This window comes from Dromiciops gliroides, chromosome 5 (genome assembly GCF_019393635.1).
Source record: "Dromiciops gliroides isolate mDroGli1 chromosome 5, mDroGli1.pri, whole genome shotgun sequence".
NCBI lineage: Eukaryota > Metazoa > Chordata > Mammalia > Microbiotheria > Microbiotheriidae > Dromiciops > Dromiciops gliroides.
In genome coordinates this window covers 167,758,050-167,782,309 of record NC_057865.1, presented here as the reverse complement: position 1 = coordinate 167,782,309, position 24,260 = coordinate 167,758,050, and the positions used below count along the sequence as shown (strand labels likewise).

Here is a 24,260-nt window from a genome sequence, read left to right as displayed (position 1 = left end):
AGGCAATTGGGGTTAAGTGACTTGCCCAGGGTCACACAGCTAGTAAGTGTGTGTTAAGTGTCTGAGGCCGGATTTGAACTCAGGTACTCCTGACTCCAGGGCCGGTGCTCTATCCACTGCGCCACCTAGCTTCCCGACTTCACAGTTTTGAGTTTCCCTGCCTCAGGAGAAGAAAAATCACTTCAAATATGTGGCATCTAGCTAAGTAAATAAAAGTATCCACCTCCCCTCCCCCCCACACACACCCAATAAAGAATAGACAGGTACTTTTCCTTTTTTTTTTCTTTTAACAGAACTCCTCTTAACCAAGAACACAACATTGCTGCATTTTCAGGCTTTTAGATGTCCTAAACCTTCACTACTTATGATTTTCCCATAGTCACACAGCTATTGGAAACTGGCCCCAGGTCTTCCTGAGTCAAAAGATGGCCCTCAGTTGACTATGTCCTATTATCTCTCAGAAAGATATTTAGTGTAATTAATAACATAAAATTATACAATAATATATTGAGAGTAAGAAGGACCTTAGAGGTCATTTGGTCCACCCTCTTAATTACATCAAGGAGGAAACTTAGGTGAAGTGAAGTAATTTGCCTAGGCCATATAGATATAAATGACATAAGTGGGTTTGAATCTAGTTCCTCTGACTATGAATCCAGCTTATTCCCACCTTACAGATGCAGAAACTGAGGCTCAGAGAGGGGAAATGATTTTTCTAGACTAACACAGGAAGAGACAAAATCAGTCACTTAATCGTTTTTTATAGAAGGGATTTTTATTTAGGAACTAGCTGGTCTTTGAAGTCCCTTCTACTTTTCCTTCTCTAAAAGCAGGTACTCTAAATTCCCAATACTATATTGGGAATCTATCCCAGTTTCCATTACACTGGCTTTCTTTCCTCAGATACACACATATATACATGTATGAGGCCCTCCAAAGAGATAAAAACAAAGAGAGGGTAAAGAGGACCAGGAAAGGGCATGGATACCAAGAGAATGCTGTTTGCTTACTTATAAAATGTTTTAGGGTATCAGGTTGAGAAGTTACATGCTATGAGAATAGTTTTAAACCTGCATTACAACCTCAGTGATTGTGGTTGTCCTTGTTACCCACATTGCTGACACACACCAGGGTAGTATTTTTTAAATAAGGCAGTAGATTCAGGAGAGTGCATGGGATCAGCTTCCCAGGCTGTTGCCTACAACCCTACGTGTTACAAGAATTGAACAGGCCTTTTGTGTTTTAGAAAATGGTGTATTCAGAATACATCCCTAATTTTTCTGCCTTCCAAATAAATAATACCCATCTGTACTAATGACTGCTGGGCTCATGTTTACAGATGACAGGAAATTGAAATGGCGTTGTTTTTTAAACACAAAGGACCTCAGGAATAGTCCCAAGGCTGGTCACGACTAGAAATCAGCATGGAAATGTTCCCTATCACTTAAATAGCATGTTAGCCTGAGTTTATTGAATTTGTTCCAGGAATGTTTAAGGAACCTTTTTAGTTATATCTACAGGAGCAATAGTATGCTTATTGATGGATCTTTTAAATGCCACACGGTGTATGGGCTTATGCAAATTCGATTTCCAAAAGTGCCTATTTGAGTGTTCGCATTAGACCCAAATCCACTGGAAGACTGAGGATAAGCAAGCATTGTGGAATGAGAAGATCAGTATGAAATAAAATTGAGTGTTTCCACATGCTTGATGCACATCCCACACCATTTCCCAGTTAGGATTACTCGGAGGGCCACAGGTTGGCATCACTTTGTCCCTTTCTCTATTTGTAGTTAACTTGAAGGCTATCTCTACACATAACCCATTCAACCATCTTGATAAAATTATAGTCAATTCACATTCATAAAAAGGGGGGGAGGGGAATTAAGATACTCAGAAAAGCATTCCAGCTAGCTATTTTTTTAACTGAATTGATTTGAAAGGATTGTAACAGACAAGTTGGTCCATGTGGTTAAACACCCTAATTTATTAGGTACATTTAAATTGAGCACTTATGTACCCCAATATCTCTGGATTCCTTTTCAAGACCTTCAGTGTAACGTTAATTCATATTCCAGTTCTGTCAGTCTATGGGATCCACTGGATCTGCCTTTAATAAATTATTACTCCATCTTTTTTGGTTTTAGGAGACAGTTCTCCATCTGTTCTGGAACTTGGCAATTGTCATAAATGTTTTTTTATATAATTGCCCTTCAGTAAAATGTAATCTCCCTGGGGGAAGGGGCTGTTTCAATTTTGGCTTCCTATCTCTACTGCCTAGCATCATCTGAGACATTTGGACACATTCTCAGTAAATGTTTTAAATTTAATTGAATTGAGTTAGCAAGCATCATGTGATCATTCATACAAGAAATATTTCCTTAATGTCTATTTGGGGCATGATACTGTGCTTGTACTCAGTATGGCTTCTAGTCTTGTCCTTAGGATAGCTTCATTCAGTTGTCTTTCTAAAAACATCGTTTGGATTGATGTGTGGGAGAAAATAGATTTCTCACACATCACAGAATCAGAAAATTTCAGAGTTGCAAGGGACACAGCATCCATCTAGTTTGATGTATACCAGAAATGAATCCCTATGAGAACATATCTGATGGTTTATGATCTAGCCTCTGATTGAAGAGAATAAAGGGGAACCCATCACATACCAAAGCAGTCCATTCATATACCATTCGGGACAACTCAAATGTTTACTGATGTTTTCCTATGATTAAACCTAAATTCAAGCAGCTTGGCCCAAAGGATAGAGGGCTGGACTTAGAATAAGGAAGACCAAAGATTGAATCTTGCCTCAGAAATTACTGGATATGTGACCCTAGACAGGTTACCTTAAGCTCTTTGAACATTAAGCGAGAATATATTATGTGTGTATATATATATATATACACATACATACATATATATATGTTTGTACATATATATGATGCTTTGTAGACCTTAATTCATTTTATAACTTAGTTATTTTCATCAACATTATTCATATAAATTCCTTTTTTTTTTGTAATTTCTACTTGTTGCCCATGGCTCTGTCTTCTGCATTCTTCAGATACTTGAATACAGCTGTCATGTTCCCTCTGAGTCTTCTTTGTATTTGAAGGAAATACAAACCTATGTGATCATAATGTAGCTATTCTTGGAATTCTACAAACAGTGGTGTGCTGAAGTGAACTTGACCTGAATCAAGCTTGCCAGTTGTTAAATTTTTAGTGTAAAGAATTACACTTCAAAAATTAGTAAGTGCTACAAAACAGGGTTTGATGTATTGTTTCATTGATTGTCTAGACAAGAAAGTGATGGAGTATATATTGATAATAAAGATTAAACTTAAAAGTGTGTCATATATACATTTCTTTCCAGAGATCTGGTTGTTACAAATTTACCCTCACACCATTATCTATAAGCACCTGGGACCCAGGCACTTATTCTCAGATTAGAAAATACTCCTCCTCAGACATTTGATACTAACTAGCTGTGTGACCCTGGACAAGTCACTTAACCCCAATTACCTCACACACACAAAAATAAGAAAAAGGAAAAGGAAAAAAGGAAAATACTCCTTCCCCATTATTCAGGATTTTCATAATCATGACTATCACTCTTGTAAGCTGGAAAATGAACTAACTCACTTTATTTGAGTTTTGGGGGTTTTTTTGCAGGGCAATGAAGGTTAAGTGACTTGCCCAGGGTCACACAGCTACTAAGTGTCAAGTGTCTGAGGCCAGATTTGAACTCATGTCCTCCTGAATCCAGGGCTGGCGCTTTATCCACTACACCACCCAGCTGCCCCACTAACTCACTTTAAAAGTCTATTTGAAAATAAGAACTGAAATTAGAAAAGATGTATATGTAACTTTAATCAATCAGAAAATGAGTCATAAACCTATCCCACTTCTTGAGCATTCTAGTTAACCAAGTTTTTAATGAGGCAATGTAGTGATTTGAAAACACCAGAGCTTCTGGTAGGAATTTTTGCACGATGGGAAAGAGACAGATGGCAAAGGGAAAGATGGGAAAGGGGCCTTGAATAGAGAAACCATGTTCTGTTTGAAAATTAAGAATCTTAAAGTACCTGAGGATGATCACTCTGAACATCAGTGATCTTTGTAGATAAAAGACCTAGCCTGAAAGTTAGTTGTTGTTATTATTTTTTAATAAGTCCATGGTAAAATATTTTATTCCTCCTCAAAGTTAAGTGCAGAAGGAATTGATGATTAAAGCCCTGAATGCTTCTTTTCCAGTTAAGAGGGGTTTCACTGTACCTTTCAATAACAAAGCTTTAAGTGTTTACTGAGAGCCAGGCCTCATGCTTGATGCTGGGGGATACAAACTCAAAAATAAATGAAAGAGAGACTATGCCCAAGGAGGTTTTAGGAGGGAACTACATGTTCATAGAAAACCAAATGCAAATTAATTTCCAGTGGGATGTTGGTAGGAACTGGATATTGGTTATATATATTGGATATTGGTTGGGGATCAAGATAGACTTCCCATAAAAGGTGCCCCAGAAGCTGAAATTTTGGGAAAAAAAACAAACTGGGGGGTTCTCTGAGTGGGGAAGGAGCCCACTCCCATCAAGGGGGCCAATCTGGGCAAAGGTCAAGAGATAGCAAATGAAATGTGTATGGGGCACAGCAAACAGGCTGCTACATTGAATATGTAAAAGAGACAGTGAGCCTTTAGAGTGAGGCTAGAGTTAGACTTAATGGCTTTAGAAGTCAAACAGAAGGTTATAGTTTGTCTGAGAAGTAAGATGCAGTCATTGGAGCACAAGAGGGAAGATGTCAGGCTTGTGCTTGTGGAATATCATGCTGGCTGCTGAGTGAAGGATGGATTGAAAAGGAAAGACATGGAAGGCAGGAAAACTGGCTTGGAGGCTATTGAAATGGTTGAGGTAAGACATGATGAAGACTTGAATTAGGGTGGTAACTGGGAAAGGAGAGAGGAAGAGATAGGTTGTGTATGTGGAAACAGAATCAACAAGTTTTGGGAACCAATTGGGTTTAAGGGTTTATGAGGAAGGGCTGCTAAATGAATGATTGAAAGGATGCTAACCTGGGTAACTGGAAGGATGGTGGTGTCTGACAGAAATAGGGAAATTTGAAGGGTTTCAGGGAGATATTTATTACAATATGTTTTCATATATATATATATATATATATATATATATATATATATATATATATATATAAACTATACACACACACACACACACACACACAGTATCTTTGCCAAGAAAACCCCAAATAGGATCACAAAGAGTCACACACACTGAAGAAAAAACAGCTAGCTCTCTTGGATTTATCTGATAAATCTTAAGTCTACACTGGTTGAAATCTGTTTTGGTGTAGGAGATTCCTACACTGCAGAGTTCTCTATGCTGACACCTTTGTTAATAAAGCCCGAGATCCTTCAGATATGATTGTTATTGTAGAGGGTGTGCCATCACTCAAAGTCTTCCAAGCAAAGCCAGATTATCTTTATACAGATCAGATGGGATGGTCATTCACACTCTTAGATTGTGTAATTATCTGTATATACTCTGGATCTTAGTGGTTAAGAGAGCACGCGAGCACACACACACACACACACACACACACACACACACACGGTGCATAATTTCAAGTTCTGATCAGAAATGAAAATCCACAAATAATGTGTTAAAAATCATTTCTGAAAAATAACACAAAACCCTGCATTGCTGATTAATCAAGAGAATTATAACCTCCTCATCAGGCTGAACATGCACCTTCATCAACAGTCACTAAGGATCTGTTTATATCAATACTTCACACAAGTGGACAGTCTGGAATACTTAAACATTTTTAGATTTCTGTTAACTAAGAATAAAAGATATAACACTACACATTCCCTCTTCACCAAACCATGGAAAGAATATTGAACATGGGATCTTGGAACCTGAATTCAAATTATGGCTTAAACACTTACCTGTGTAACCTCATCAACTTCCTTATCAGTAAAAGAAGAAGGCAAAGTCTATGGCCTCTCAGGTACCTCCCAGCTCTAAGTCTATGCTCCCATGATCCATCATGCCCTGATACTATGATATTCTAGAGCTGCTGAAGGCTGGTGGCCAACCCTCTGACAATGAACCTTTCAACACTCAGTTTCTCCTTTTGTTGAACAGCTTTACACCCTATTACAAGGTTAATCCTTCCAGCCTTTGCACTTAGTAGGACCCATCAGAGCTCGGATTTGCTTGTCTAGCTTTGCAGACTCACATCCATACCATGGTGAGACTTCAGAGTAGGATTTCAATGGAAAAATATTGAAGATACTGATTTTAATTCAATGAATTTAATTGGCTTGGCCTTTGTAAACATTCATTATTCAGAGGGCCTGATCACGGTAACCCTAGTTGCTTAACCTTTAATTGCCTCATTTATTAACATTACCAAGCTTTTTTGGAATACAGTCACAAAAGCCAGTCTGTTTCAGCCCAGCTGCTACCTGTTTTGCTTGACAGATGTTAAGGTACTGATGACTATAGCACTAGATAGCCTAAGGAAACTCACCTGCGGAATGGTTCTCTTGGGAAGGTGGGCTTTAGTTTCAGGGTGTTATTGTAACACTTTGGGAGGATCTGACTACTTTTATCGTCAAGATTACAGGGAAACCAAATTAAGGCCATTTATATACTGGCTAAGTGAGCTGCATGATTTATGGGCACTGCCACTGAGTTGAGTCCTTTTTCTACCCCATCGCTGGGATGCTGGCTGCTGGGTCTCTGGCACCAGTAAATGAATGATACGGCAGCTTCACAGAAGTCATTGCCACTTCTGGCAATATGGCAGCTGTTTTGAAGGGTTATTTGCAGCCTCTATTGGCAAAAGGGAATGCAACAGTGCGTGAAAGTCCTTCTTGGAACAATTCCCAGCAATGCGTATGAATTGCTTGTTTGCAGAAATTGTGGTCTCTCCCTAGACAATGGCTATGTCTTGATAGTTCAATCAAATCAATATAAATATGGTTAAAAGGCAAAAAATGATGTTGTAAAAGTACCCAGTGTCAGGAAGCTTCAGTTCAATCCCTGGATCTGATAGCCACTTTGTAACCAACTCACAACCTCGGTGAGCATCAGTTTTCTCATCTGTAAAGTGGTCATAAACAATATTCATGCTCTCCACTGGCTGAGATGGTTGTGAGGAAAGTGTTTTGTAAACCCTGAAGCCCTAGGTAAGTGTGAGTTATTATCGCTTCAGCAAACTGCCAACAAAGTGAACAGGGCGCCTTGGAGTCAGGCTGATTCCATTGTTCACATAGCCAGAATATGAAGACTAATCAATGTTAGTCTGCTACTTTTGGCTTCATGAACAACAGACTCCTACCAAGCATGAAATCCAATTGCTTGACAATCAACTTGCAAACTGTCAATCTGATTGCTTTCAGAAAGTCAACCAATGTGTTAGGCAGCCATGGAGGTTTCTGTCAAGAATTTCCATCTAGTCTCAAGATGCTGTTCACCGTGCAGAAGGCAACAGTGGGCTATTAATTTGTAACAGCTTCCAAACATGAGATCTTCCAAGCCACTGGAAAGAAATGCACTAAGAGTTGAAAGGCATGATAGTTGTAGATGAATGTATCCAAAAACAAAAGAGAAAAGATTTCAGCTTTCACATGTTTAAATCCATCTCTGTGGAGGGGAAAGTAAGCACTGCAATCATTCAGTGAGTGCTGGCCATTCCCAAAACATGTAGATGTCAAGATGAGATCACCCGGTGCCTATCTAAAAGAAGTCTGCAATCTCATTGCTTGGGTCACCATGCCTGGGAGGTTTTATCTCACCTCTTCTTGGATGTTCTCTCTTTTCTTGACATTTCTGATTCTGCTCTGTCTACTGCTTCTACTGCTTCTTTTTCAGTCTCCTTTGCTGGATCACCATCCATATTCTACCTGCTACCAAGGGCATCCCCTAAGGTTCTTTCCTGGGCTTCTTCCCATCTCTCTGTACTCTCTATCCTTTGTTAATCTCATTAGCATTCATAGTGTTGGTGATCATCTCTATGCAGAGAAGTCCCAGTGATACATGTAGTCATAATCTCCTAGATGCCAACTTCATTTCCAACATTTCCAACTACATGGGGGAGATCTCCATATGGATAGTCCATAGACGTCTCAAACTCAACATGCCCAAAACAGATTTCATTATATTCTCCCCACCCCTCCAAATCCATCCTTTCTCAACACTTCTCATTTCTGTTGATTGTATCTCCATCTACATAGTCAACCACATAAATAACCTTAGAATCATCCATGACTTTTCTCTTTGTCTCCATTTATATCCTTGTAGTTAATTAACTGATGATCCCATCTCCACAATATCTATAACATCTATCCTCTTCTCTATATTTGTACAGCTTCCACCCTAATTCAGGTCCTCATCTGCTTTAACTTAAACTTTTTGTAAATTGCTTCCTAATGAATTTCCCTGTGTCCATTGTTTACCCCTCTCCCATCTATCCTGCACACAGTCGCCAAATTGATATCCCTAAAATGCAGATCTGACCAAGTCACTCACCTGCCCAAAACTTTGCAATGGCTCCCTACGATTAAAATTCAGGATCCTCAATCTGTCATTTCTAGCCCTCCCCAAGCTGGTCCACATCTACCTTTTAAGTCTTATTTCAGATTGCTTCTCTTGAACTCTCTTCCTAGATTTGCCCTCTACAAATCAATCATTCCATCTCCTGCCTCCCAGTGCCTTTGTGTGAATGGTCCACCATGTATAGAATTCCCTTCTTCCTCATCTCTAACTTCCTTAAAAGCACAAATCAGGTGCCACCTGATCTATAAGAAACCATTTCTGATGCTCCTTTAAACATCACTTTTTCCCTTTTGAAATGGCTTTCTATTAATTCATATCTCCTTTATATTTACTTACTTGTGTCCAAGCTGTATTCCTCAAGAGAACTCTTCTAGATCATGGAACAATTACAATTTTTTGTTTGTCTTTATATAAATGAGGCACCTAAGTGGCACTGGGGTTAGAGTACTGTACCTAGAGTGTGGAAGACCCCAGTTCAAATTCACCCACAGGTCTTCACTAACTTTGTTACTTAACTTCTTACTGTCTGCCTCAGTTTCCTCATCTATAAAATGGGGATAGGAAATAGCACCTACCTCCCAGGGTTTTTGTGAGTATCACATAAGATAATATTTATAAAATGCTTTGCAAACTTTAAAGTGCAATGTAAATACGAGCTTTTATTATAATGATGCCTAGCATATACTTGCACAATGTAGGTGCCTAATAAATGCTTATTGAATTTATTTGAATGATTGTATAATAACAAGGTCATCTGTCATAAAACCCATGGATGAGGATCAAGCCACAAGAAATGAAGAAAGCAGCATGCAAATATTTGCCAGATCTAGTTTATATAGTTCTACCCAGTTCAGGAATATAGGGAGTTGAGGCGGGGGGGAGGGGGGGAGGGGAAGAGAATTTGGTTCCTAGTGAAATAAGATAAATTTCAAGCTCTACAAATATGCTACAACAAATGAAATAGATCAAATACTTGTGTGGCCAACTCAGCCACCCAAACATGTACAGATCATAGGGTTATAAGAACCCATAATGGTGATGTTTCACTTGATCAACCTATCTAAGATGAAATATTCTTAAGAGAATTCTTGGTTATCCACTTTATTCATTTCATTGAGCAAATATTAGAGAAGTTTGTTTTTTTATTAAATATTAAAGACACTCATTTTCCAGGGAGGAAAATGTATCTTCTAAGCATTTAGAGACATGCTTCCTTAGAAAAGTTGAACATTTTTATCAAATGTTTTCTCTTATTATCTTCAAGCCTCAGCTACCAGATTTTCCCATAAGTTCATCAAAGAATTCGGTGCCCTGGAAATTGTGATAAGGAAGTTCCATGTATGATCTTGAGTTACATAGCTTCACTGTTTTTCCAGGTCATGCCTATGTGCAGGGCTAACCCTAGAGACAAAATTATAACATAAATAAAGTTTATTGTCAGTTCTCCTAGCCCCAGCCCCTTTGTGTGTGTGAGTGTGTGTGTGTGTGTGTGTGTGTGTGTGTGTGTGTGTGTGTTCCCCCCTCTTGATGGCCCTAATCCTTACCAGCAAACTCATGCTCTTTTCCCACAACCTCTCTCTCCCCATCCAATCAAAATTAGGTCTCAGGGAAGGATTGAGAAAAACATACCAGTATTAGGCATCAACTATGAGTTTTCTCCTGGATATTTCCATTTAAGCAGCTGACAAGGACCCCTGTTGGCCTCAGTCAAAGGAATACAGCTTTAATTTTGACATGTTAGGTATCAGGCGGACTAATTATGGCAGGGTTGCTTTTATGTTTGGGGGCTTTAACCAGTAGGTTAAGTAGGAGTGGCTGGGGTATAGTGGAAAGAATAGGGGCTTTAAAATGAGAAATATCTGGGTTGGGAATGTCAGCCCTGCTACTTCCTACCTTTGGTCAAGGGACTTGACCGCCTCTGAGAGCCTTGGTTTCCTTATCTATAAAATCAGGATAATAATAGCTGTCCACCTCATAGGGTTGTGGGTATGAAAGCACTTTGTAAAACATTATGTAAATACCAACATTTCATCTCTTTGTGAAGCCAACCTACTCCAGAGAGCAAACAAACCCCTGCATCTACATTTATTTCACTAGATGTGGCGCCAATGAATTGGGACATAAAAATGTTTGTTGAATTGAGCACATCTGAAATGCTTTGAGAGCTCCCGAACAAAACTGCTTTTGTTAATACAAGGTTGTGTTATTTGACCAAGAATTGAAAATGTTCTAACAAGAAAACAATGTATGTATAGGAAACAGGTTTCATTAACCATGATGCATCATCTGAACAGGGTGATTAGGCATTACTCAGGATTAGAATACCAGTGAAGCCCCATATTAAGCCACTAGACTGCTTTTCCTTAGACGTGAAGGCATTGATTTTTCCCTCTCCTTCCCCTTCTATTTGAATGTGGGGGAGGGGGGCAAAATCCCACAGGCCCCAAGGTAAGTGTCTCTTTGTTCTGGAGGGAAGTCCATCCTATAAACATTAAGGTTAAAACCATATTTAAAAAAAAAAAAACTCTGATGAGAGCTAAATCAGTCACACGCATACACCCCCTTCCCATTTGAGTTTACAATTCAGCATTCAGTTCAGATGTGTGGAGGGGGAGGTTTTCATGAGGGTAGCCCAGAGAATTAGGCCCACCTGCTTAATTGGCATGCATTTCCTTGATTCCAACTAAAATCTAAGAGAAAAATAAGCCACAATGAAAAAAAAATAGGAAATTCTATAGTGGTTAGGGGTTTTTTCTAAAGATAATATTTTTTTTAAATAAGAGAATTAATTTTTTTCAATTTCTATTGATATTTAGGTCTATTGAGCTAGAGGAATAGAGGAATAAAAGAGGCTGCCCAGGAAAAAAGGTAAGTCTGCCTTTTATTGAGGATTTTTGATTGACAGATTGAATCGTAGCTACTAAACAGTTTGTGCTTGTGGTTTTGTCCTTTGGCTTTTATTTTCTGCTTTTTAATCTTTATGGTACTGGGATATTTCCTGTTATTTTCCTTGTGGGTTTTTTCCTATTCTTTCTTTTTTTTCTTTTGTCCTTTCTTTTCCCTTTCCTTCTTTCCTTCCTTCCTTCTTTCCTTCCTTTTTTCATTTCTTTTTCTTTTTTGTTTATTCTAGGACCTAAATCTCTTTTCTTTCTCTCTTGTTTCCATGGTGCCATATTAAATGTTGTTTGTTCTTAATTTATCTCTGCATCTGTATTGGGTTACTATTACTCTTGTTTCATTGTTGGGTCTTATTTTTTTCTTTTTTTAGAATGTTCTGTTAATTTTCCTTTCATTCCATGATTTACCAATAACAAAACAGGGCCATCAGAAGCATTTTGCTTATGTCTTATCATTTTCTGGGAATAAAGTCCACTGATTCACTTTTAAGAATGGAAGGAGTCATACCTCTGCTTCCCCAGTGGTCTCCTGAAATGACAAGATAGTATACCAAGTGAAGATTAACCTCAGTGTCTTTTCTGACTTCAACTGATATGCCTTTTTCCACACCACATACAGCTATCAGGTCTTGGGGAACAGAAGAAATGTGCTTTGACTTCCTTCTGGCCAGGGCTCTTTGAAAAACCAGAACCAAACTTAAAGCAAGAGTCATTCTCCCTCTTAAATAATTTAATACTGCAGCTGAGCTGTCCCTACTGTTCCTGTATCCAGCCATCATGGAGATTTATTGGGCTGCCCAGTGGCCAACAGAGCCCCAAAGATGCATTGAAACTAATTAGCCATTCTCCTGACCATCGTTTCATAAAGATTGTTCATAAACCTTTTTTTTCTCTGTCTTCTGAGGGGCTTAAATCTCTTTTGCAAGTCAATGGCAAGGTCTGCACACTCTAGAGCATTGTTAATGAAAGATGATGCCTATTAATAGCACTTTCATTCATTAGGGTTTTTTAATTTCTTTGGGTTGTGTTGAGTTTTACGCCTGTGGATTTTTTTTTCATTTTTCATTACCTTTCATATTTGTGTTTCTTTTCAATGTTTTAATCCAATTACCAGCCCAGTAAACAAGCATTTGTCACATCTATAGTAGGTGCACTGAACTGTGAGTGGAAGTGATTTCTGATTACAGACAGGCTAATTTTCAAGGGACAGGAGGAACAACATGCAGTGAACTGAATAAAAGAATAATGGAAGATACCTTGTTAGATGACATATGGTACAGCATAAGAGCACAGATGGGGAATAGAGAACTTACTTAATACTAAAATACATATGCATCACATATCTAATGGCCATAGACAAGATTGTTTCTGTATTCGATCTCTTCATCTAGGAAAGGGAAATGTTTACTCATGGTATAGTTTAGGAGCATTCATTATTGGTTGGAAGAGTACCTAAGCCATAGCTGGAGAAATAACAGTGATGGCAAAGCACAATTGTTAAATAGATAAATGGACTCTTCTTAGGAGGTATCTTCTTCTGTCCTCTGTTCAGTTACCCAGAGCTAAATATTGAATTGAATGAGAGCATGACAGTCATGGGGGGGGGGGAATGGGGGGGAGGGTTGGCAACAAGACTTAGAGTCTGGAAATTGTTTTTCAGTCATTTCAGTTGTGTCTGACTCTTCATGACCTCATTTGGAGTTTTCTCAGCAGAGATACTGGAGTGGTTGGCCATTTCCTTCTCCAGCTCATTTTATAGGTGAAAAACTGAAGCAAACAGGGTTATGTTAACTTGCCCAAGATCACACATCTTAGTAACTATCTGAGGTCAGATTTGAAGATGAGTTTTCTGACTTCAGGCCCAGCACTCTATCCACTGTGCCACCTAGTGTCAAAAAGAACTAGAATCAACTCCTACCTCTCACAGATTGGAGCTCTGGTCTTGTCAGTTCATTTCTCTCACTTTCAGTTTCCTCATCTATAAAATGATTGGGTTGGCCAATAAGGTCTCCAAGGTCCTTTTTAGCTCTAAATATACAATCCTATTATCTTCTTCCCCATATCTATCAAAACTGGCACTCAGGTCTTTCAGTCAAATGAATGCTGATAGCACTTTCAAGTGATAGCCATCTTTGTCAGAAACTCCTCCTTGGGGCAGCTAGGTGGCACAGTGGATAAAGCACTGGCCCTGAATTCAGGAGGACCTGAGTTCAAATCTGGCCTCAGACACTTGACCCTTACTAACTGTGTGACCCTGGGCAAGTTACTTAACCCTCATTGTCCCACAAAACAAACAAAGAACAACAAAAACTACTCTTCTCTGTCTCTACTCAAGACCATTTAAGCTACACATAGTGAGGGTTGTTTATATATTTGCATTTAAATGGAGATCAAAACTTCAAAGCTAAAGGGATGGTGTCTTGGAAATACTACTTTAAGCACCTGCCAAGACAGTGAGTGGAAGCAAGGGTCAATTTAAGGTGAATTGGAGGAGAGAGAAGGATGGGGGTTGGACCTCGACCTTTGATTACACTGGTCTAAGGAAATCCCAGATAAGGAACTCCTAAAAATGCAGATCATTACCTTCTTCTAGCATCATTTTCTACCTTAACATGAAGGCAAAAAAAGCCAGTCAGTCTCAAATATCAGCACTTTCAGAAAATTGGACACATGGGCTAAATTTGGCAGTTAGATTTCGCCTCTGTCCCAGACCTAAGGCACATTTGAAGTTGAAATCTTAGCCTAGGTGAGAGGAAAGTAAGTAATTTTCTTCTACCCATTGTTCAAAATAAACAAAAAGTAGCAACCAGAATACCATTGAATTAAGCCAGCTTTCATGCTCTGGTCCATAACTCTAAGAAGGAAGAATTATAAATTATAAGGTTTTATAAGACAAATTCCTAAGTATGATGGACAGTGTTATCAGAAAAAAGGGTTCAAAACTGCCATCTCTTTAGCTAAGTCTTTGGCTGTTGGAACTTGAGATCTCCCAATACACTAATAAATTTCATTTGATCATAGCAAAGTCAACAAAAATAGGAAGGCAAACACAAGTGGTCCCCAGAGACCACAGTATCAAATTCTAGATAATTAAATGGATTTAGAAAAGATTGTCAGGGCAAGTGAAATCTATTGAATGGAAACTTTAAACTGGATAAGGACAGCCAATAGTCTAGGAGAATTGCTATGCCCTCTTTTGTGTCCCAGAGAGGCCAAGGGATACCTCCCCAAAAATTTCTCTTCTAATGCTGTTACTCAGAATAGTCAAGCTGTACTTTCATAAAACACAGAGTCCAAAACCTTGACATATTTCTTGTCCTTCTTTAGGCAAACACTAAATCACAAATATTTGTATAGTATTTGGAAGGCCTTTGGCTGCCAAATGACAAATAAAATGGACAACATAAAGAGTAAGATTTAAAGCCTTACATCACAACTCATTATAGACTACAAAACACAGAACCATAACATAACAGCAACCTAACAACAAAACATGATATTTTATGTAGACTCTCCCCACCACTAACAGAAGACATCTTAGACAAGCAATAAAGTGTAGATGGGGAGGATTTTAGGTGGCACTTGAAGGAATTCAGAGGAAGCTTCTTCTTGTTTGCCCTTTGTTCTTGAAGAAGAGGGCCATGGCATTGGGGTGATGTAATGACTTGCACTGAATTGGATTTAAATGAGGGAGGACTGTGTAAGGTCACCAACCTCACTCTTTTCTCCAGAGTTATTTGGGTCCAATGGCAAGATATAGATCAGGAGGACTAGAGATGGCCTTGAATGTTTAAGGTAATTGAGGTTAAGTGACTTGTCCAGGGTCACAAAGCTAGGAAGTATCTGAGGTGAGGTTTGAACTCAGGTCCTTTTGACTCCAGGGCTAGTACTCTACCTACTGTTCCACCAAGCTGCCCCTCAAGGGAAGCAGAGATGAGGAAGAAGGGAATTCCAGATATGTGGGACAGCTAGGGAAAATGTCTAGAGTTAGGAGATGGAGTTGTCTTGTGCACAGAACACCTAGGAGAACAGGGTCACTGGATCAAAGAACACTTGAAGTAAGGTATAAAAGAAGTAGGAAGGTAGGGGGGGGTCAGGTTATAAAGGTCTTTGAAAAAGAAATAGAAGATTTTATATTTGATCCTGGGTAGTAATAAGGAACTACTCAAGTTTATTGAACAGGAGTGGGATGTGGCCAGATCTGTGTTTTAGGAAGATCAATTTGACAGCAGACTGGAAAGTGGATAGGATTGGAGACTTTCTGGCATCTTCCCCACTCAGGGTGGTAGGCATATAGGTCTTCAGGCTCAGGTCATTTTGTGATTTGGAATCAGGTCATGCCCTGGTAGAAAGTAAATGAGATTTGCTTTAAAACTGATATCAGGATACTCTGGTGGCTGGTACTTTAACCTGATTTAATTGTCTATCTGGCCTTTGGATCTTTTCACCTCTTTGACTAATTGTCAGCTCCTTGACCTGTGGCTAGACTAAGAGGATTCCACACCTTTTCACTCTTTTGCCCCCTACTTCCTATGTTCCTACACCAGTGCCTGCCTCACCCAATATTGGTGTCTCCTTAACATTCCTTGGTTTTCCACAAAGGCCTCCTTTAATGTACTTTGAGAATTGCTGAAGTAGAAGCATCTTGTAGAACCATTCTTTGACCTGGTGATACAGCAACACAATCATTTTTATCTTCTTTTTTTGTGATCATTTTTTTTTTGGTGAGGCGATTGGGGTTAAGTGTGTAGGGACCAATTTTTAACTGGGGAGTGTTAGCTAGGCAGCTTGCCACAATATTGGGGCAAGGAAGGAGACCGACAGCCTCCCTCAAAACAGAGCAGGATTTATTTAACAAGATGAACTTAAAAAAACACAAACAGGATCAGTAGGATTAAGGGAAATGAAATAAAATGGGGAAAGGGAAAATGATATAACCTGAACAATACCACCACCCAGGAATCAGCTGAGAACACACAGCAGCGTCCTGTCACCTTCCAGCTTCAAGTTAGAATGGTGAAAAACCTCCCTTCTTCCCAGCAGACCCCAGGCTGACCACACATAGCCCCCAGCCAATTGGCTGGCCACTCTTACTGTCACATGACTGCTCTCACTGGGCTTCCAATCATTATAATTTTGCTAGGCCCATGTCGGTGAGTAGTGATGACGTGAGGTGCCAGTGCCATGGCAAGGACTACAACCAGTGGCTGGTGCACCATGCCTCCCGTGGAGCCCCCAGGCCAGTGCTCACACCAAGGTCTCCTCAAACTCCAGCCAAAAGATGGGGCTATAAAAACCTCAAATAACAATCAGTTCTTTACAAGTGACTTGCCCAAGGTCACATTGCTAGTAAGTGTCAAGTGTCTGAGGTCAAATTTGAACTCAGGTCCTGACTCCAGGGCCAGTGCTCTATCCACTGCACCACCTAGCTGCCCCATCTTCTTTTTTTAAAAAAATGAATGCCTGTAACTTATAAACAATTGCCACAAAAATCTACCACTCATTGTTTTATACCTCAGACATTCAGAGGAATTTAAAAGGACTGATTTTTGGAAGAGAGTTCCTTTTTTAAAAAATTTACATTCTCTACCTTTCCTCATTCCAGAAAGAGAAAAATGGGATCTCATAAAAATGGCATTAAAATTATCAAATGCTATTGAACCGACCTAATGAAAATCTTAACCAAAATTCATTGTAAATTCGATATTTGCTATACTGAGAATACAAGCTTTTGTAAAGCAGATATTGTTCTTATGTAAACTCATGAATGGAGACTTTCTCAAATAAATTACTTCTTAATAACATCAGAGAGTCATTGGCTGGGTAAATATCTCCCCAGGGAACTCACTGAGATTCCTGAATTTAAATATTCAATAGAAATTCATATTTGTCACCTTTACTAACAAGTTTTTTCCTTATGAAATCATTATTAGCATGAAAAAGTTAAATTTTGTATCTAATTTCAGGAATTAATGCTGTTTAAAAGACCTCAAGGGGTTGAAAGTTCTCTTGCTAGAAAGCATCATTTGCATAATTTCTATTGCCCCAACATTTCCACTCTCCTACCCACTGCCAACTTGCTACCTCAAGCTAAAAAAGAAAAATGATCTGTCAGTCATCAGAATTTCTGGGGACACCTGCCAAAAGGAGCAACAAACTTAAAGGGTCTGCTTATTTTTTGGTTCCTAATTTCTGACCACATTGGTCAAATTGTAAAACTGTTCTTTCTAAGCTATGCATCCAAGTGAAAGGCCTTGCATCTCCTTCATATACTGACTCACAGAGGTCAATTAATGGAAAGGAACATTTAGCCATTCATTCCTTTGGTTGTAGTGGTTTAATTTTTCTAAGGCCAGGTTTTCTTTCCTCTCAGGTTCTGGGATTTCCTGGCTCTTGCTTTTGTTTCCATTCTGTAGCAGGGGTGAATTAGGTGGTCTGCAGTCAGGGCAAAAAACAAAACAAAACAAAACAAAAAAACAAATCATGTTGATCCTATGGGCTTATTGTAGAATAAATGTTTTTTAGGCCCTGATGAGACCTTCATGGGAGAAGAGATGCTATATAGACATGTCCATGGGTTTTTCTCTCATTCCCCTATCCCTTTACTAAACAAGGAAGAAATGAGCTGATTTCAGAAATGCTAGTCCTTCAGTATATTCGAGGAAAAGTTTAGAAAACTGACTGAAATGTCCATCCTTGGGTTTCTGTGTTCCGTAGTGCTGCCAACATCCTGGCCAAAGTTCTTCTGAATTGGCTGCTAAACAGCACAGTTCATTGTATACTTCATGAATAGGAATCCAGGTTCACATCACAACCATGTAAACAAATGTGATTCTTGAGGCAGACCAGATACAGAGAAAGTTCTGGAAACTGTATAAAGAGCTCCATACGGATTCAGTTAGCCTCAATAAAACATTTGTTATAATTGACAGACAACAGCTCTGGCAGTCACTTTAAGGTATTGGGGGACTTCAAGAATTTCATCCACATCCTAAGGCTATGCTGGGGTGGTTTATTGGTATTGTCAGACTTGATGTGTTCCTGTCTGACCCTGTCTGACCCATTTTCAACCGCCAATGGAGCAAATTAGGGTGGTAGTAAGACATCAGGTATGGTTTCTACCAAGGATGTTCAACAACTTTCTAAATCCCTAAAACTCAACACAATTCAATTCAATAAGCATTTAGGAGTACCTACTAGAAGCAGTGCTTCCAAAGACAGGGGAGATCAGGGCTATTCCAAACTCAGGTGTTAGCTTTGTTAACCATTAAAAAAGCAGATACTTCCTGGAAGGGCCACAGGGGAAGCCTAATCAGTCAATTACATCATACTGTTAATGAATTCATCAGATAACTTCATTAGGGTAAGTCTGTAGAGTGGAGAATGAGAGGACAAAGGTGCTGAGTTGCCTGAGTTTTGCAGAGGTCAAGCAATAAAAATGATGTTGGGTCGACAAAGGGCATAAAACAGTAATGCTGGGAGCCATAAGTACTGACTTCACCTACTTCACAATTTTACTGAAGTTTAGCCTCATTTAATGTTCTGATATGGTTGAACTTTGTCTCTTGGAATGCTTAGTCTCTTATCTCTGTCTTCCTTTCCCAAGAGAAGCACGAGGTCTTCTGTTCTTCCCCCTTTTGTGTCTAGTAAGATCCTTCATTAACACTAGAATGTAAAACAGGAATTCTTAAATCTGGGCTCTGTGAACTTTAAAAAAAAATAAATATTTTGAAACTATCTCCAGTATATTTGGTATTCATCTTAAGCCTATGTATTTTATTTTATGCAATTCATTCTTAGAAGGGCTCCATAGATTGCACCAGACTGCCAAAGGGGTCCATGATACACGCAAAAAAAGTTAAGAATCCCCTGGTGTAAAGAAATGATAACAGCTTAGTCTGATCCTTGTCACGGAGATTTTGGTTTGAGCAAGAGATCAAAGCTGTAAATGGAATGGATGAAGTTGTCCTGAATCCCAGGCAGTGGTCTGGGAAGCATGCCTTTGGGCAGGGAAGACTTCAGTCCCTCAAACCAGACCCTATATGAAGGTGCCTTCTCAGTGGCCTGTCAAGCCCTTAATCAGAAACATTAGTCAGTGGAAACCAAACCAAAACAAAAACGAGAAAAAAAGACACAAATAAATAACTCTAGGAACCGGGACAGTGCTTGTACCCCTATGTTTTTCAGTTCTAAATGTCAATTACAGGAGGTCTCCTGAGCCCAGGTTAAAAATAGATAGGCAGCTTTCTTTTGTTCATCTGTCAGAAGGGGTCATTCCTTCCAGACACATTCTCATCACCCTCTTTCAGCCCATAGCTGAGTTGTCAACCAAAAGCAACTGTAAGTCTCTGTTACAATGGTGTCACACAGTCAAATTAGCATGTGCCCTTTCAGTTACATCCAAATACCACAGACCTACAGGTTTTCCGTAACTCCAGAATTCACATAATACTATAAGCAGTGATTTTCTCCATATAGAGAACCCATTAGGGGTGGTGCAAGCAAGCTTTCTACTAGACATGACAGGAAATAATTATTGCTTCTCCAGTACGGATACCGAAGTCTCCAAGAGAGCTTGGAAAGTTCTTTACCCTTGGGGCCTTCAATTTGCTTCTCTCCATCCCCAAAGTGAGGCAAAATGATAGAATATATGTGTATCAGCTCTAAGGTCAGAGGAAATGGGTTCAAAACCCATCTCTGATATTTAGTATCCATGTGACCTTAGGCAACAGTGTGACCTTGGCCAAGTCACCTCTTCTTTGCATACGTAAGTTTCCTCATCTATAAAATGATGAGATTTGCCTGAATGGTCTCTCAAGTCACTCCAAAGCTCTGTCTATTTTGTAATAAGCATTTATTAAGTACTTATGTTCCCAGGCTCTGTGTTGTTTTACAAATATTATTTATTCTCTCAGAAACCCTAGGAAGTAGGTGTTATTGTATCCCATTTTACAGATGAGGACACTGAGGCCCCCAAATGAGTTGCCCAGGGTCACACAGCTAAGTTTCTGGACCCAGATTTGAACTTAGTTCTTTCTGACACCAAGTCCAGGGCTTTATCCACTGTACCACCTACTTAGGATCACCTTTGTCATTCTACAGTATACTTCTTGACAAAAAGGAACTTGCAGAGCTGTATTAAAGCCCTGATCAATCAACAAGTGTTTTTGTTAAATATCTTCTAGACACTGGGCTAAGCAATGGAAATAGAAATGGAAATAGAAGAAAATATATTTTAATAATTAATAATAATAATAATAGTGAGGAGGAGTAAACTGTTCCTGCCTTCAAGAAGCTCTAATGCTAATGAAACAACATGTAAATAACTAGGCACCAAATAAATGCAGGGAAGGTAATATCAAAGGGGAAGGCAATAATGTTAAGAAAGATTAGGGGGCAGCTAGGTGGCACAGTGGATAAAGCATCTGCCCTGGATTCAGGAGGACCTGAGTTCAAATTTGGCCTCAGACACTTGACACTAGCTGTGTGACTCTGGGAAGTCACTTAACCCTCACTGCTCTGGAAGAAAGAAGAAGAAGAAGAAGAAGAAGAAGAAGAAGAAGAAGAAGAAGAAGAAGAAGAAGAAGAAGAAGAAGAAGAAGAAGAAGAAGAAGAAGAAGAAAGGAGGAGAGAGAGAAAGAAAGAAAGAAGAAAAGAAAAGAAAGATAGATTAGGAAGGGCCTCCTACAGAAAATAGGATTTGAATTGGTCTTAGAGGAAGAGAAAAAAGTTCACAGGCAAGGGGGGTGGGGAAGAGAGAGAGAGAGAATGAAAATGAAAATGAAAATGAATCATTCCAGGCATAGGGGCCAATCAATGAAGGGATCTGAAGTCAGGAAATTGAGTATCTTGTTAGAGGCATAGCTAGTAGGCCAGTGTGGATGAATCATAGAATGTATAGAGGAAAGTAAAGTTTAAGAAGATTGAACAAGTATAAAGGGGTTATGCTGTGAAGAGCTCTCAGTGCCAGAGGGCTTTACATTTGATCCTGGAGATAACAGAGAATCACTAGAAGGGGGGGGGGGATGGGGTGGAGGGTGAAATGTCAGACCTGTACTTTAGGAAAATCATTTGGGCAGCTGAGTGGAGGATGGATTCCAGTCCAGTAGGGAGAAGCTTGAGCCAGGAAAACCAGTTAGAAGGATATCAAAATAGCTAAGGTAAGAAGCAATAAGAGCTTAAATGAACCAAGATAAAATCTGAGTGGAAAGAAGGGTGTGTGTGTGTGTGTGTGTGTGTGTGTGTGTGTGTGTGTGTATGTATGTATGTATGTATGATACTGTTAAGGTATTAAATGACAAAGTATGACAACTGACTGGATATGTGGAGTGAATGGGAGTATAGAGTCTAGGATGACACCTAGGTTTTCAGCCCAGGTAACTGGAAGATGATGGTGCCCTATCACTTTAGGAAAATTGAGAACAGAATAAGGTTAGGGATGGGAGTATGTGGAGAAAATTGATTCTGTTTCAGACATGTTAAATTTGAAGCAACTGTGGGATATCCAGTTCAAGATATCCAAAACATCATTGTTAATACAGGTCAGGAGAGACTAGGGTTGTATTTATTGACTACTGAAAAAAAAAAACAACCTTTAATATTACAGCAAATCCCAGTTGTCCTTGCTATTAGAGGGGAAACAGGGGTATAGATAATCTGAAAGAGTATATAAAGCAAAGACATTTTCTACTTGATTCTAGAGTGCATTGCATATAATATTTACTTCCTTAATTAGATTTAGCTTAGGCTAATATTAAAATTAGTTTATATTCCCTGAGCATGCACTGGTTGATAGAGTTGACAAATAGTAACAAGATAAAAAAAAATCTTGAGATTAAAAAGTTGCCATAGAAAAGCCACAAAGTGAATATAACTCCAATACAAATACATATTTATGGGGCAGTATAATATTGTGGAAAGAACTAGGAGTCAGGAAACCTTAATTCTAATTCTCACTCTACTAGATATATGACCTTGGAAAAGTCACTTGATTTCTCTGGATCTACCTTAGCTTATTTGTAAAATGAGGACATTGGACAAGGCAGTTGCTGAATCTTACTGGGGTAAAGGGACTTAGAGATGGATCATTAAGTCCAATCCTTTCGTTTTACAGCAGAGATAACTCAGGTCCCCTAGAGGACTCTGAAATATGTGTGTGTGTGTGTGTGTGTGTGTGTGTGTGTGACAGTGAGAGTGCGTACACACTCATGTGTGTGTGTGTGAGTGAGTGTGACTGTGTGTCTATGGAGATAGTTGGAAAGAACTGGGTTCAGGTCCTGCTTCTGACATATATGGGTAGGGTGACATTGAATAATTCATTTTAGCCTCTTAGTGACGTAGATAATTCTCTAAGAGTCAATTAGAGAGAAGGAGCATTAGCAGAAGGAGTTCTTCACCAAATGTCTAAACCAATAAAATCACAGATTCAGAGAGAAGAAAAGGGAGAGAGAGGGAGAGGTAAGGAGGAAGGGGAAGAGAAGGGGAAAGATGGGGCGGGAGAGAGAAAGAGAGAGAGAGGGTGGGGAGGGGAGGGAAGGGGAGAGGAGACAGGCAAAGAGTCAGAGACACAGAGAGAGACAGAGCGAGGGGGAAAGAGACAGAGACAGGGAGAGACAGAGGGAAAGAGACACAGAGGGAAAGACAACAGAGAGAGGTAAAGATTGATTGATAAATGGATGATGAATGGATAGATTACTCATATTGTATTAGAAACTTCTCAGTACCAGGATATACTTAGAGTAAAAATAAGCATACAATCTACATAGCCTTAGAAAGGAAACTACAGCAATGTAAGATGGGTTCTTTAATGTCTAGGATAAAGGTCTCTCTTGGGTCATCCTTTTGTTAGAATTTCGGTGGTAACCATTTTGAACTCCTGTCTACCTTTGTCTCTAGAGGCAATTCAGATTCAGATAAATAGGGTGTCAAAGTCAGGCACCAAACAGGCCAGTGAACTCTGGCTAAATGGTTTCACTGGGCCTTGTGAGTCAAAGTTCTTAGAGTTCTCCCAAAGACTATGGCAAGATCTAATTGGTCCTTTCAAACATTACATTGATCCACATATTGATAGAGTTAATGCCATGCTTGTGGAATATCTGATATATTTATAATACATTTTAAAAGCATATATAGTCATGTTATTAAGGGTACATTTAGAAGATAAGATTATGGAAAGGCAGATCAATAAATTGAGTGAATTCCCAGTGATAAGTCCTGGAAAGGATTGAGGATGAGTAAGGAAAACTGAGTAGGATTTAGTAATAGTCATCCATCAGAACTAGAACCCCTAGCATTTATACAGCCCTTTAATGCAGCACCTATATACAGATATTATCTCATTTTATCCTCACAACAATCTTGGGGGGTTGGTGCTATTTTACTGAGGCAGGAAGAAGCTAAGTAACTTGGCAATGACACACAAATAATTAAGAGTCTGAGGGAGGTTTTGAACTCAGGTCTTCCTGACTCTAGGTCTAGCACACCACCTAAGTGTTTAATTTGATTGACTAAATTCATTATTTAAATTGCAACTGCAGCAGAAGTAGAATGTGTATGCTATGTGTTAAGTATATCATAGACCCTTTTAGTTTCTCTATCCAATATACTGCCCCCGCCCCCCGCACCAGAGGCATATGGGTCCTTGCTTGGGAAGTGCTACAGGTTTTGGGGCATTGGGCATATTCCTTCCCTACTTTAATCCAAGTCTCATACTTCAGTTCTTCTGAGGATATTAAGATACCTACTGACAATATATCATTCCATCTTTAGCTACTCAGTTATCT

At 39.2% G+C, this 24,260-nt stretch overlaps 1 protein-coding gene across 4 annotated transcripts in view; it reads left to right on the top strand.

Moving 5' to 3' along the window:
* The window catches only part of CELF2 (CUGBP Elav-like family member 2), a 1,044,777-nt gene that overhangs the window by 254,917 nt on the left and 765,600 nt on the right, over positions 1 to 24,260 (top strand). For all 4 annotated transcript variants that reach the window (XM_043965376.1, XM_043965377.1, XM_043965374.1 and 1 more), the window contains exon 2: positions 11,398 to 11,449. The gene's annotated coding sequence lies outside the window, so the exon portion shown is untranslated. The remainder of the gene's footprint in view (positions 1 to 11,397; positions 11,450 to 24,260) is intronic.